Genomic DNA, 16,047 nt, shown 5'->3' with positions numbered 1-16,047 from the left:
ATTAACCACAACAAGCAATATCGGAAGAAAATCATGAAAATGATTGTCAAAATAATAGAGCCATAAATTGTTATTAAAACATACAAAGCTAACAGAAAAGGCAAACAAGCTATTTTATAAATCCTTAAAAAAAGAACTCTGTTGGTAATAGAATATAAGGCTCAATAATGGGTCTAAACTAGTTAATTCCTGTTTCTGCTGTTCACAAGGTTCCTTATAAAGATATCTATTTTCCCAATCTTCAAATCAATTTAACTTGCATTTATTTAATGTCTGCCATGTGTCAGGGATCACGCTGGGAATAGACCAACAATAATCTTTCCTGTTCAATAAGGAATTTGCAAGCTCCACAGAAATCCGCACAATAGGTCAAATCTCTAATAATGTTAGTTCTTTTTTATTTTTTATCTTTCTCTCCACTGATATATCATGCTAACATTGGAAGCAATTATTAAAAATATTATTATATCCCAGTGTGTCTATATGCGTGCATACTGCTATATTTGTACCAATAAAGTATAAGCCAAATAAAGACCAGTCAAAATTTATATTGTGACGAACCATTTTCTTATAACTCACCGCTCTAAACTAAATATTAAACTCTTATGGATACTAAGTGTAGCCCCTCCTCCTGGGGCCTTCTGTATGAACAGGTACATCGAAACACAAATAATAACTATTAAAAAAAATATGGCTAGACAACATATAAAAACATAGTACCGCCTAAAAAGTTGAACATATCTGCCTAAAAGGGCAATACAAGTTCAGTCATCACACAAATAAGAAAGTGACATAATTCACAAAAAAGTCAAATAAAAAGGCAATTACAGGTTTCAAAAAGAGGAGTCCGAAATATTAGATAAACAGTATGAAACAAAGTTAGCCAGTCAGAAATGCCATCTAGTTTCAGAAATGCCACCTAGTTTCACTAATTCATGATCAGTTCATAATCATGTTTTATTTATTCATAACCAGAAAGTGGTAGGATCATTATTTATTCTCTTATACTGCACAAGTCACATGCCCACTGATTTTGCTATGATGCAGAATATCATAATCTAATGTAATTACTCAGGTTTCCATGCGATTGAAATTTAAAACCACAATAGATGATGATGCTGATAACTACAACAAATAGCTAAAATTATATTGTGTTACCTCAGAACCCTCTTTCAAGAAGTCCTCGACATGCACAGAAGCAGCAAAAATTGAAGAAGTATATGTACATATATGTGCAGGTACACACATAACAATAACCATTACTGTAGGTCTTATAGAAGACAAGCAGAAAGTCATTATCTTGAAACGAAAATTTAGTAAAGATTTATTAACTGTTGGACAGCCTCATTTACTTCCTTGGTAAAGTGAATTGCTACAGACTAGAAGACATGTTCCATACAGGGATAGGTGGTTATAAGGCAGAATCTACTTTAACTCAGTAATATTCTTTGCCACAGAAAGTACATAATCAACATATGTTTCTTAAATGGACTTTATCTGCCCAAACATGATAAACAGTTCAGTCAGACATAGCCAGCTGCTGCTTAATAGCTGAGGTGCGTGGAAGCTGGATAGAGCCGGTGTATTCCTGTACCACAGCAAGGATGCCTCACTTTGGGCAGCCCATCCCTTGCTTAAATCCCTCAAAGATTTTCTACTGTTCTCCAAATAACATTTTAAATCATTATCATGAACCAAAGGCCCAAACAGGTCTGTTTTCACTCTCTACACTACTCTCTTCATGCCCACTACTTCTAGTCCTCCAACTTTCCCAGCTTCTATCCATCCTTCAGATCTCAATTAAATGGGTTCCTCTATTTTGTCCCTGACCACCGAATACATATAGGTTAGGCAGCCTTGATATGCTCTCAGAGCACCCCATAATTTTCCTATGAAGCACTTATCCCAACTATAATTGTTTTTATTTAATCAAGTGCTTCCCAACTAAACTAAGTTCCAGTTAAAGCAACAACTATCATTCTCACCTACCAATCTATGGAAAGAAGCCTAGCAGGTGATTTAGAATTTGTGCAGTACTTACTAGGTCAATAAATTCTGGCCTAGACCTGTGCCTTTAATTATTTGTTCTACTAACTTGGCTTCTGGTCTTAACCTTGTCCTGCATAGCCACAAAAGGGAACATATGTAAAATTAAACTGCTCTCAGAAACCTCAAATTCAGGAAGACAAACTTTCCTACAGATCTAACTGCTGTTGCTTATTTTCAATGCATTGAATTCAAATATTTTATTCCCCACCTCCATTCTGGAGTTCTCAAAAATCAATAACCTAATAAAAATGGACAAGTGCTGTGAATGAGAAGGTCAAAGAAACTCAAATGTTAAGTAATTAAAACCAATTATCATTTTCTACCTATTAAATTGATCAAGATGAAAGTCTGATACTAACTAAAATAGGTAAGGATATCTATTTTAAGAGTATCACCTTTTTAACAGTATCACCTTTAGATATCTTCAGACATTGGTAGTTAAAATAAATTAGGGCAAACTCTTAGAAAAATAACTTGGCAATATCTATAAAAAATGTAAATGCACAAATCCCTCAACTCTGCAAATTTCACTTCTAGAAATTTATCCTACTGTCATGTTCCCATAAATGCACAAAGGAATCACTTAGGAGATTCACGATAACATCAAGAAAGATATGACTAAACAAATCATGGTACATCTATACAATCCAATACACTAAAACTGTTCAAATATGAGATAAAGATTTATATATTCATATGAAAAGATATCTAAGACATAAGGTTAAGTTGCACACATACATAGATACACAATTAAACAGTTCTACTTTGCTGAAGATCAAGAAAGCATCTTGGCGGCGGGGGGCTGTCAAGAGTTAGCAACAAAAAATTAAGTCATAAAAGGGAAATACACGAGTTGGATATTAAATGATTAACTTAAGCCTACATGCTGAAAAAGGCTTCTGGGTAATACTGACTTGGTGCCCCAACAATGTACTTTGTCCTGCAGGTCCATTTATTTACTCATAGTTTAACCTGTTTCAATGTTTGGTAAAACAAACAAACTCCACCTAGGCCCAGATATCTTTCTCATTCTAAAAGGCCAAGGCAATTTGAGTTCTTGAAATAATTTAGAAATAATTTGATTTTGGTATATACAACAAATGAACTTTTAAAATCTTGATAAAAACAAACTTCATCTTAGACCATTAGACCACGAAAAAAGACATATCAACGGTAAGAGTTCTGTAAGAATACACATCACAGTTTACTCACATTATGCTTCTAGAGTGAGACTGAGACTAAAACATTTTGCACTTTTAAGAATATTTTAAGTCTATGGCCATGCCACTATGAACAAGCCCGATCCCATTTGATCTTGGAAGCTAAGCAGGGTCGGGCCTGGTTAGTACTTGGATGGGAGACCACCTAGGAAGACCAGGTGCTGTAGGTGTAAAAAATAAAACATAAAGGATTGTAAGCTGACAAGGTCTTTGCAATCTGTGAGGTCAACCAAGTGTTGCCTCACCTAAAAAAAAAACAAACAAAACAAAACAAAAAACACAACAAAACCAAACAACAAAAATACCACACACAAAAGATTTGAAAACTTATGTGGAAAAAAAAAGACTATTTAAAAAATAATACTGACTAGTTTCTTATGATCTAGGCACTGCTCTAAAAGTTTATTACCCTACAAGGTAAGTTATCCCTATTTACCAACAAAAAACCAATTATTAAAATGATTATTACACACACTCAAAGAAATGCACTGAAATTAATCAGCAATACCAGGACCCATACTGTGGTCCCTGAATAACACTTTGCCAATAAAAGCAGGAAATATATTTCACTAAATATAAAAGAACGCATCATGCTGTACGCCTTAAACTTATACAGTGATGTATGTCAATTACTTCACAATAAAATGGGAGATTACACTTTTTTAAAGGAAGAAAATATATAAGATAAGCCTGGAACATCTTGTCATGACAGAAAGCAAGAAAGCTATTTAAAAACTACGATACAAATGACACTCCAAGAGGCTGGCACTGGCTAAAGAGAATCAAAAAGAACGACTACAATGGTCTAAAACACAAACATATAAAAATCCATAAATTCACAAAAATACTTAAAAAAAAGAAGTTGCTAGAGAATTAATTCAGTTGACAAAGGGGAAAATTTAAGCATTTATCCTGCTTTGCCTATATGGGCTGTATTTCAGTCACCAATAGCTGATGAAGAAGAGTTCTTATACAATAAATGCTCAAACTTCAGTGTGCCTCTGAATCCCGAGGGCTTGTTAAAACATAGATTACAGGTTCCTACCCACATAACTTTTGATATAGTTCTGCAGTAGGGCCCAACAATTTGCATTTCCAACAAATTATCAGATAATATTAATGGTGCAGTCTGGGGATCACGCTTTTGAGAAACCCTGTTATAGAAGGATTCTGGATAATAAACACAGGAAGAATTAGAAATTCACAATTCTACGCGATGTTACCATTGGGGAAAAGTGGCAAAGGGTAAACAAGATCTCTCTGCATTATTTCTTAAACCAGATGTGAAACTACAATTATCTAAAAATAAATAGTATTTTTTAAAATTTCACATTAAGACCTCCAATTTCAAGCACTCCCAGAAGAGGGTAGTTGGAAGAAACTTCACACAGTATTTACTCTACATATTTATTTATAGACATTAATAGCAATTTTATTAACTCCAAAAGGATCTGAAAGCTAAAGTTTTAAAAACTATAACAATTACTACAGTAAATTAGGCAAGATTAAGATTAAACAAAACAAAATTAATGTAAAGCACTTATGGTCTCTATTTATTAGAGTAGTTCTCAAATTTTCTGGTTTCGAAACCCGTACATACTCTTAGAATTATAGAGAACTCCAAAGAGCTTTTGTTCACACAGGTTGCATCTATCAATACTTATTAGAAATTAAAATAAATGAATTTTAAAAATACATATTAGTTCACTCAAAAGCAATAGAAAAAAATTACATATTAAAATAAATAATATTTGTTTAAAAAAATATATTTCCAAAACTAAAAATGAGAAGTCATATTGTTTTACACTTCTATAAATCTCCAGCTCAAAAGAATACAGCTAGATTCTCATATCTGCTTCTCTATGAAATATATCATGAAATATTGTTTGGCAGAAGTAATGGAAAAAAGTAGGCCTTGCTCAGATATACAGCTGGTTAGAGAAAGTTCTAAGAGTCTTTAAAGATAATTGTGATTATCCTTTGAAACTACATAAAAATCCAACAAGTTGTGGTTTTTAAAAGATTCTAATTACAACAGGAAATCTGAAAACATCGAACTTTTAAAATTCTTTGTCATGTTAAAATCCTTTGGTTGACCATGCTCTTTGAATGGTTTTTCTACTCATGCATAATTTTGCAACACTGGTTCACTAAGTTATACAAACATTCCAATTGTTTAAACGTTAAATTAGACAGTATCAAAAATCACATTTGTAAATAGTATTGATTTCATTGGAAAAGTGTTAAAAAATATTGGAAAGTTGTCAGACTCCTGGTGGCAGATGAGAATTTTCCAAAATTCTAATTTTTGCTTGAAACCTTGAACTTCACAAAGGGCAACAAATACTGCCAGTTGTCTTCCTCAATGAAACAGGCTCACTACACATTCATTTTTGAGAAAACATCTGCCAAATACCATGTCTGAATAACCACAGTTTCTCCATCAGTCTTTTTATCCTCCCAAATAAAAATGTTGCTCCATGAAAAAAAGTGCTGGTTTCACTACAATTCAATCACACAAGCGTACTTCCTCCAGAATGTTCAGTACCTAGTACTTTACGTATACTTCCTATTTTGTCACACAGAGTATTAAAGAGATACATACTCACAACCAACATCATATTAAGACTGAAAGCTGTCCCCCTAAGATCAGAAACAAGAGAAGGATGTCCACTTTCACCACTTTTATTTAACACAGTATTTGAAGTTGTAGCCATAGCAACTAAGCAAGAAAAAGAAATAAAAGAGGTTAAATGACCTCTGTTCACAGATGACATTTTCGTAGAAAACCTACAGATTCTTGAAAAAACTGTTAGAGCTAACAAACATATTCAGCAAAGTTGAAGCATACAAAATCAACATTCAAAAATCAGTTGCACTTCTATAAACTAACAATGAACTATCCAAAAAGGAAACTAAGAAAACGATTCCAATTACAATCATATCAAAAACAATAAAATACTTTAAAATAAATTTAACCAAAGAAAGGTAAGAACGTACACTGTACACTGAAAACTATAAAACACTGCTGAAAGAAATAAAAGACAAATAAATTGCAATACAGCCCATGTTCATGACTTGCAAGACTTAATATTATTATTAACATAACACTACAAGGGACTCACAGATTAAATGCAATCCCTATCAAATTCCCAATGGCATTTTTGCAGAAAAAGAAAAACCCATCCTAATATGTATATAGATTCTCAAGTGATCCAAATAGCTAAAACAATCTTCAAAAAGAAAATTAAAATTGGAAGACTTGTATTTCCTAATCTCAAAACTTACTAGAAAGCTATAGTTATCAGAATACAGTTGACCCTTGAACAAAACAGGTTTGAATAGCGTAGGTCTACTTATATGCTAATTAAAAAAAAATAGATACTGTAAATGTATTTTCTCTTCCTTATGATTCTCTTAACATTTTCTTTCCTCGAGCTTACTGTATTGTAAAAGTACAGCATATAATACATATAATATACAAAGTATGTGTTGACTATCCAATAAGTAAGGCTTCCAGTCATTAGCAGGCTATTAGTAAAGTTTTTGGGGAGTTGAAAGTTTTATGTGGATTACTGTCTGTGCTAGGGGTAAGTACCCCTAACCCCTGCATTATTCAAGGGTCAACTATAATATGACAGAGACATAAGAGCAGCTATATAGATGATGGAATAGAATAGAGAGCCCAGAAATAAACCCTTGTATATATAGTCACACTAGTCATTATGGAAATGCAAAGTAAAACCATAAGCAGATACCATTCCACAGCCATTAAGATGGCTTTTTTGAAATAAGCATGTGTATAAATTGGGACCCTGATGTACTGCAAGTAAGAATATTAAATGGTACAGCCACTGTGGAGAACAGTTTAAAAATTAAACACAGAATTACCATAAGATTCAACAATTGCTCTTCTGAGTACATACTCAAAAGAACTGAAGAAGGGATCAAACATATTTGTTCACCCATGTTCACAGCAGCACTATGCACAACAGCCAAAAGGTGGAAGCCACCCTAGTGTCATCGACAAATGAATAAATAAAATGTGGTATATACATACAATGAAATATTATTCAGCATTTAAAAGGAAGGAAATTCTGACACATGCTACAATGTGGATAAACCTAGAAGACATTATGCTAACTAAGTTAAATAAGCCAGTTGCAAAAGAAAAAATTGTATGATTTCACTTATAAGAGGTACTCAGAGTAGTCAAATTCAGAGACTGAAAGTAGAAGGGTGGTTGCCAGGGACTGGGGAGTTACTATTTAATGGTTATGGAGTTTCGGTTTGGGAAAATGAAAAAAGTTCTGGAGATAGATGGTGATGATGATTACAAAACAATGTGCATGGACTTAATGCTGCTGAACTGTACAATTAAAAATTGGTTAAAAGGGTAAATTTATGTATTTATGTTTACTGCAATAAAAATAAAGAAAAAAGGTTAAAATGTTAAAATTTAAAGGTTAAATTTTATTCATATTTTAGCATAATGAAAAAATGCGGGCACACACACACAAAAAGATATGCACTCAAGGGTCAAGATTTAACATAATAATTTGAGCTGCTTTGATGAACAGTCATTAAGTGACATATTTTTTAACTGTCAGTGTGTGGTGTGAAAAATAAAATGACTACTAGTACAGTTTGCTATCTCTGCCTTCATTAACAATTAGGCATTAACAATTTTTACCCACATCTGCTTTTATACCATCAAAACACATGTTAACACAGTGAAAAAGGTCTTAGTAGCATTATGGGGGAGGGCTGTCTTAGTAGCATCATGGGAATAATTTTTACCTCATGACTCATTTAATCCCTAAAAAGGTCTTGGTGATGTACCAACAAGAATCTATTGACCACATCAAGAACCATTTCTTGATGAATGAATAAATATGAGAAGAGCAAAATAATGATAGATTGAAAAAGCTAAACAATTTTAAGTTTTTCTCAATAAGGGAAATGTTTATAACTAAAGTTCATTATTTGCCTTAAAATGTCATAAGTTCTTAAATCAGACATATTTTTAAAAGAAATAGCAAAATATTCTGCAATACTCCTTTCACCTCCAGACGTCTGATTCTACACACTTTCCAACATTCATTCAATAACTCATTTAACATGTATTTACTAAGTATCTAGTGTGAGCTAGGTTCTGAAGGAACAAAGGAATAGGCTCAGTACCCCCGTAATAATAAGCTCAACACAGAATAAAATAGAGTATAATAAATGCTATAATAGCAGTAAAAAGTACTTGAGAGGTGGCACCACAGAAAATGTCAGAGTAGGGAGAATCTCTAAATTTGAAGATAAGATCATTGAAATGGAGTCTGGGGAGCAAAAAGTAAAACAATGAACACCACCAAGCTGACAAATATATACATTGTAAGAGTCCAAGAAGGAGAAGAGAGGGTGCAGAAAAAATACTTGAATAAATAATGGTCAAAAACTCCCCAAATTTTAGGAAATATATGAATCTATAAATCCTAGAAGCTCAAGAAGCTCAACAAGCTCCAAGTAGGATAAACTCAGAAAGTTACACCGGGACACATTATAATCAAACTGTCAAAAGACAAAGAATTTAGAAAGTAACAAGAACTGACTTGTCGTATACAAGAGAGCCTCCATAAGATTAACAGCCAATTTCGCACCAGAAACAATACAGAAGAGAAAGCAGTGAGATGCCATATTTAAACTACTGAAAGAAAAAAACTGTCAACCAAGAATGTTTTGGTCTGGTGTAACTCTTTCAATAATAAAGGAGAAATTAAGATGTTTCAAACTAAAAAAAAGCTGATGAAATCTGTCACCAGTAGACCTGTCCTACAAGAAATGCTAAAGGGAGTCTGTCAGGCAGAAATGCAAGGACATCAGATAGTAACTAGAAGCCATATAAAGAAATAAAGAATATTAGTAAATGTAACTACATAAGTAAATATAAAAGCCAGTATTATTTTTTGATTTGTAATTCCATTTTTTCCCCTATATGATTTGAAAGACAAGTGCATAAAACAATAATTTTAAGTCTGTTAATGGGTACATAACATATAAAGATGTAATTTATAACAATATAAAGGGGGGAGAAAGCTATATAGGAAGAGTTTTTGAATGCTATTGAAGATAAGTTCACAGCAATCCAAACTAGACTGTTATAAATTTAGAATGCTAACTGGAATTCAAAAAAAAAGAAAATTCATCCCCCAAAATAGAGGAACTATAAATGGAAGAACAATTAATTCTTCCTAGAGAAGATGGGGAAAGCGGCAGAGAGGAACTGACACCACAGTTTCAAGGCTAGAACACAAAGCAGAAACATGAAAAGGGAAGAGTATATAAACACACACAGATACATAAAAGTGCAAGGTGTTTATAACATTTTTAATTGGGGAGAAATTCACACAACATAAAATTAACCATGTTAAAGTGTATATAATTCAGGGGCATTTAGTGCATCCATAAGGCTGTGCAACCATCACCAGTATCTAGTCCCAAAACATTTTTGTCGCTCCCCGAAAGATGACCTCATACCCATTAAAGTCATTTAGTCCCCATTCCTCCCCTCTCCCCATCCTCTAGCAACTACTTTCTGTCTCTGTGGATTAATTTATTCTAAATGCTTCAGATAAATGGAATCATACAATATGTGACATTATGTGTCTGACTTTTTCTCTTAGCATATTTTCCAGGTACATCTATACTGTAGCATGTATCAGAACTTCATTCCTTTTTATGGCTGAATAATATTTCATTGTATAGATATACCACCTAAATCCATTCACCTGTTGATGGACATTCAGGTTGTTTCCACCTTTTGGGGACTGTGAAGAACAATGCTATCAGCATTCTTACAAAAGTATTTGTTTGAATACCTGCTCTCAACTCTTGTATTATGTAGAAAAGTCTATATCATACTTTACCATTTGTTTAAAACAGAGAAAGAAATTATAACAAGTATATGACTGTATATGCGAAGAATTCTGGAAGAATATATAAACTGTTAACAGACTGATTCTGGGTAGGGAAAATGAGTGGGCAGGGAAGAGGAATGGGAAAGAGCCTTACTCATCTCTTTATAACCTTTTTGCCTTTTGTAATATGCATGTGTTATAACGTACTAAAATATATATATTTTTTAAATACACCTGGAAAGTCCAAGCATTTAGTATAAAATAAGCATGGTGAATTGTTTTCTTAATTTCTAGGTTATTATAGAGAGAAAGGACTAAGGAAATATAAAAAGAACAAGACTAACAAGTATCTGATGGCAGCCAAAAGTTATGCTAGAGAACCAAAAATGACCAAAAAACCTATGACAGCAAGGTGACTAAATAAATAATTCATCACTATAATTCTCTTACTGCAATCTTAAATTACTTAAAATTCTTTGTAGAAAAAACATTAAAAGTTTATCTAAAATGTTTCTTATCCTGCCTAATTCCAAACAGGAGCTATGAAATGTTATACTTAAAATGTCAAATAATATTTGTTCTACGTAAGACCACATTCAAATGACTAAAGCCACAGTAAAAACTTATGTCTATATACTTTGTACAGCTCCTAGTAAATTCTACTCATAACTTCAAATTTTGAATCAAAGAAGCCTTCCCTGATTGTCTAAACTGATGAGTTTCTCGGTTATATTTTTCTTCTCTATCACTGTGCAGTTTCTAGTTTGGTAGGGTCAGTTTCCCTGACTGATACGTAATTCCATGAAGACAGTTATGTGTCTCTCATTTGCTGAATCATCCTTGTCTAGCAACAGAGCAGGAAGCTCAACAAGTATCTGCTGAATAAAGGTCCCCAACAGGAAAAACTCTTCTTTTTAGATTCCAAATGAAAAGTCCCTTTTATCTAAAAATACACCTATAAAATTATAAGTTATCATATTATGTTTGTTTAATGTAGGAGCGCACCTTTATTTTAATTAGAAATTTAAGAAAATTTGCTTAAATTTTGCAGCAGCAAAAAATGACAAATCATCAATTTTTTAAAAATAGCCCTTTAAGTCATAGTAAAGAGAACCTAAAGAAAATTACATTATAGGCCAAAAGGAAATTTCATGAATTTATTTCAGAGGGAACACGTCTGCTTAAGGCACGCAATGTGTCCTAGCCTCTTAATCTAACCACCAATTTACAGGAAATGGTCTATTTCTCAGTATAGGGTCTGTGGATCCCTGGAAGTCCTCAAGACACTTTCAAGGGATCCATGAAGTCAGAACTATTTCACAATATGAACTTTTTCACTCTCATTCTCTTACATGTGCACAATGGTGTATTCCAGAGGTCATAAGACACACAATACAGCAAGACTGAATGCAAAAGCAGATACAAGAATCCAGCTGTCTTCAACTAAGACACAAAGATTTGCAAAATGTAACACAATCACTCCTTTCTCAAATAATTTTTAGAAATTAGTTATTTTTCACTAAAAATGTTATTTTATGTTAACATAAAATCAATTTAGTTTTGCAGTTTTTCAAGAAATATTAAAATATATTTAAATGTTTTAATTTTGAATATAACTACCAATAGATATAACCCACATAAATGAACTATTTGGGGTTCTTCAAATTTTTAAGAGAGTAAGGGATCTTAAAGCATACAATTTAAGAATTCCTGGTCTGGACCATGAGAATTTGTACAGACCAACCAATTTGTTTTTTTCAAAGAATAATTTTAAAATAAAAGACAAAGGGTGTCCATAGACATAATGGAACTTAAGGAATGTAATAAGCAAATGCAAAGAAGGAACTTCACTTGGATCCTGATTTTAAACAATGGCCAAAAAAAAAAAAAAAAAAAAAAAAGAGAGATGTGAGACAATCAAGGAAACAAATATTGGCTGGATATTTAATGATATTTTAAGAAATTAACTTTTCGAAGTTGTTAACAAAGAGTTTAACTGCTGGGTAATGTCTACGTGGGGGTTCATAAAAGTCACGCAGTTTGAGAATACCAAATACTTTTAAGTATAAAAACTTACAAAATACAGACACTCTAATTTACTTGTTCAACTCTAACTCTAAAAGAGAAGCAAATAATAGTATCAGACAATATAAAAGCCACTGATTATCAATTCAAAATGGAATCCCTTCATTTTAAGAATTTATATTGTTACTTTTTAAATCAAATAAAAATTTGTCTTTTCTATTTCTAAAATCAAATAAATTAGAGCAACTAAGAATACACAGTACTTATGTTAGCATCTCTTACAAACCAAAAATCATGTTCATTAATATAAATGTTAATTCAACATATTTAAGAACCTTCATCAAAGGGTATTGGGGTTATGGAGGCTAAAAACTGAAAAACGAAAACCACCCAAAGGAGCCCACTCTCTACTACAGAATCAACATATAACCCCCCAATCCACAGTACACTATGAAGTGATAATTAGTTCCCTGAAAGATGTCTAATACAGTTCATTGATAAAAAGGTAATAATTTTTAACAAATGATTACAAATACAAGGAAAATCTAAACTTCAATCTAACATTTAATTGTTGCCAGTTTCGGGAAAACAGTAACAAGCATTCAAGGGCTGAACATTCCCAGGTTTGGCTCTTTGCATCCCAAGCTTTTTCACCTCAGCATCTTTACATATTCCCAGTAGCTGAAACAGCTGGTTCAAAGAGGTATTTTATTAAAAGTCACCCTACAGAGATGATTTCCCTTACCATCTTAACTACTTAAGGTTTTCCTTCTATAATAGACTTAACGCAAAATTACTTGTTTATATTTTGCCCTCCCTATGAAAGTATAAATTCTATGAAGGCAGGGAGAAACTTGCTTTTCATTTTTTATTGAAATATATGCAACATATAATAAAAACTTTGTTTTTTTTAATCATTGCAAAATCCAATGCTTGACACATAAAGAGAGTGAATTAATATACTCCAAAGAGTTGAGGCAATTATGATTTTAAGACTCAAATATGAATAACATACAAGAGGGTGGTGTAAAGGATTCATTCGACTAGACTAGTGAAAGCAGCACTAATCAACTGCAAAAAAATTTCCTCCTATTTTCTTCAATTCTTGCAGAGATTCTGGTTGTTGTTTCTGTGTTTGTATGTATATAAAAGAGTACAAATATCACCACTATTCTATACATTCTGTTATGTTCATGGTCATTATTTCTATAGCAATAAAAGTTACATAACTTAATGATGTATATTAACAGTTTTATAATTTAGACTAGTAGCGAGTCATTTAGAGATTAAAACAATTACCTGCAGAACATATTACTAAGAAAGCAAAAAGACAATGCATTGAGTGGGAGAAAATATTTGCAAGTCATGAATTTGATAAGGGACTTGAATCTAGAATACATAAAGAACACTTATAACTCAATAATAAAAAGACAAGTAACCCAAATTAAAAATAGGCAAGGATCTGAATAGACATTTCTCCAAAGATGGCATACAAATGGCCGATAAGCATATGAAAATATGCTCAACATCTCTGGCCATCAGAGAAATGCAACTCAAAACCCTAATGAGATACCACTTTACACTCAACAGGGTGGCTATTAAAAAAAAAAAGATAATAACAAGTGTTGGTGGAGATGTGGAGAAACTGGATCCTCATGCACTGCTATTAGCAATGTATAATGATGCAGTCACTGTTGAAAACAGCTGGCAGTTCCTCAAAAGGTTATACAGAGTTCCTACATGACCTAGCAATTCTACTCATAGGTATCTATCCAAGAAAAATGAAAACATGTTCACATAAAAACTTGCAGCAGTATTATTCATAGTAGCTAAAAGTAGAAACAACCCAATGCCTACCAACTGATGAAAGAAAAAATTCATACAATGATTATTTGGCCGTCAAAAGGAATAAAGTATTGATAGATGCTACAACAAGAATAAGCCTGGAAAACATGCCAACCAAAGGAAGCCAGTCACAAAAGACCACATATTGTATGATTCCATTTAATGAAATGCTAAGCATAGGCAAATCTATAGAAACGAAGCAAATGTGTGGTGGGCTGGGGAAGGTAGGAGGGTTTGGGGGGCGGGGGCGGGATGATGGCTTAAAAGGCATGGAGATTCTTTTTGGGTGATGAAAGTGTTCTAAAATTGTGGTGATGGTTTTACAACTATAGGAAATTATAGCTACTGAGTCTTCATAAAAGCCTTGGGGTATATCCCTTCAAACAGAAACTCTTTCTTTAAGGGAGACAAAGATAAAGCAGATAGAAAAAGAGGGGAAATCTTCATAACTGAATGATTACCATGTCTGACATATTTAACCTACTCAGTCTTATATTTTAAACAGTACTTTTTCCTACCAAAAGCACATTTTTGTCTATCTTAGTACAAAATGTTCAACCAATTTTCCTTAGTTTATGTCTCGAGTTCTTTATTTCAAATTTGATCAATTCCTTTCATAAATACTTATTTTGCAGAGATAATGTGAAGATTCAAGATATTATAGTAAGATGGCTGGTAGTCAATAAATTATTGTCATTATCACTATGCTATAGGAGATGGAGGATCCTAAAATGATGAGCCAAAGTGCAGAGTGGGGAGAATACAAAGACTATATCCTACAGAGGCACAAGTCATGTGTCAAGAAAAGGAAACCAACCCCTGGCAGATAATCACAGACCAAAAGTGAGAGAACTGCCAGTAGCATCAGTATCACCATGATCATCATCACCACTATCACTACTCTTACTATCATCACCATCTTCACCCAACACTCTCTACCCAAAACATCTATTTTATGCCTTTTTTGTTTTCCTAATTATGAAGCATTTACACATATGGAAACATGACCCAAATCAAGTAATAACACATCATTCCTCCAGTGGTATCAAGCTTTTTTTAAAAATGTGAAATATAAGATAATACCAATCCATTTTCATTTCCTCTCTCCCTTACAGTAAGCACTATCTTAGAATATGGTGTTAATCATTATATGCATGTTTTAACTGCAACTATAGGTATCTGTAAAAAACACAGAGTAATGTTTTCCATGTTTTCAAACTTTACTAAGTGACATACTGGTGTGCACCTTGCTTTGTTAGTGCAACAGTTTGCTTATTTGTTTTTTAATTCAAGCATGTTTCATGTAGCTCTGGTTCATTCATGAAAACTGCTGGATAGCAGTATATTGTATGAATATCACAATATACTTGTCCATACTCTTAACTAATGAGATGTTTAAACTGTTTCTAATTTTATTATTAACGAGCAGCAATAAACACAATTCCTTGAGCACAGGTATTAGTTTCTACGATATATTTCTAGAAAGAGAACTACTAGGTCAAGGAATACATACTTTCAACTTCATTAGAGGTTCCTAAGTTGATCTTTTTACACTCCAAACAGCAGTGTGAGAAAGTTCCTGTTTTTCCTCATCCTCAATAATTCTTGGTATCGTCATAGTTTTTTAATTTTGCAAACTAAAAAATATAGAGTGGTATCCTACTGGTCTATTTTTTCTTGATTAATAAGATTAAGTATCATTTATTGGCCTTTCAGGTAGTCTCTTGCATGAAATGCCTTTAACAGTGTTGCCATTTTTCTATTGACACCATTTTTCTGATTTGTAGTAGTTCTTAAAATAGTCTGGTATCAGTCCTTTATCGATTATATGCATTTTTAAATGCTCTTTCCAAAGGGAAAAAATAAAGAAAGAAAAGAACAAACCTGTTGCTGATATTGAAATCTAGGAAGCGAAGACAATTCCTGCCTTCTCAAAGTTCTCAGCTATTTCCCACATCTTTATATCTAGGTTTCTCAAACTTTTCTGGCCACTCTCAGAA

At 32.8% G+C, this 16,047-nt stretch overlaps 1 protein-coding gene and 1 pseudogene across 3 annotated transcripts in view; one reads left to right on the top strand and one right to left on the bottom strand.

The window, feature by feature from the left end:
• Positions 1-16,047, bottom strand: part of RPRD1A (regulation of nuclear pre-mRNA domain containing 1A) — a 61,836-nt gene that overhangs the window by 44,332 nt on the left and 1,457 nt on the right. The gene's annotated exons all lie outside the window — the stretch shown is intronic.
• LOC120589413 (uncharacterized) lies at positions 3,321-3,439 on the top strand (annotated as a pseudogene).

Source organism: Pteropus medius, unplaced genomic scaffold (assembly GCF_902729225.1).
Source record: "Pteropus medius unplaced genomic scaffold, Ma_sr-lr_union100, whole genome shotgun sequence".
In the NCBI taxonomy this organism is placed as follows: domain Eukaryota; kingdom Metazoa; phylum Chordata; class Mammalia; order Chiroptera; family Pteropodidae; genus Pteropus; species Pteropus medius.
The sequence above is the reverse complement of the archived record's forward strand: the minus strand, read 5'-3'. Positions and strand labels throughout refer to the sequence as shown.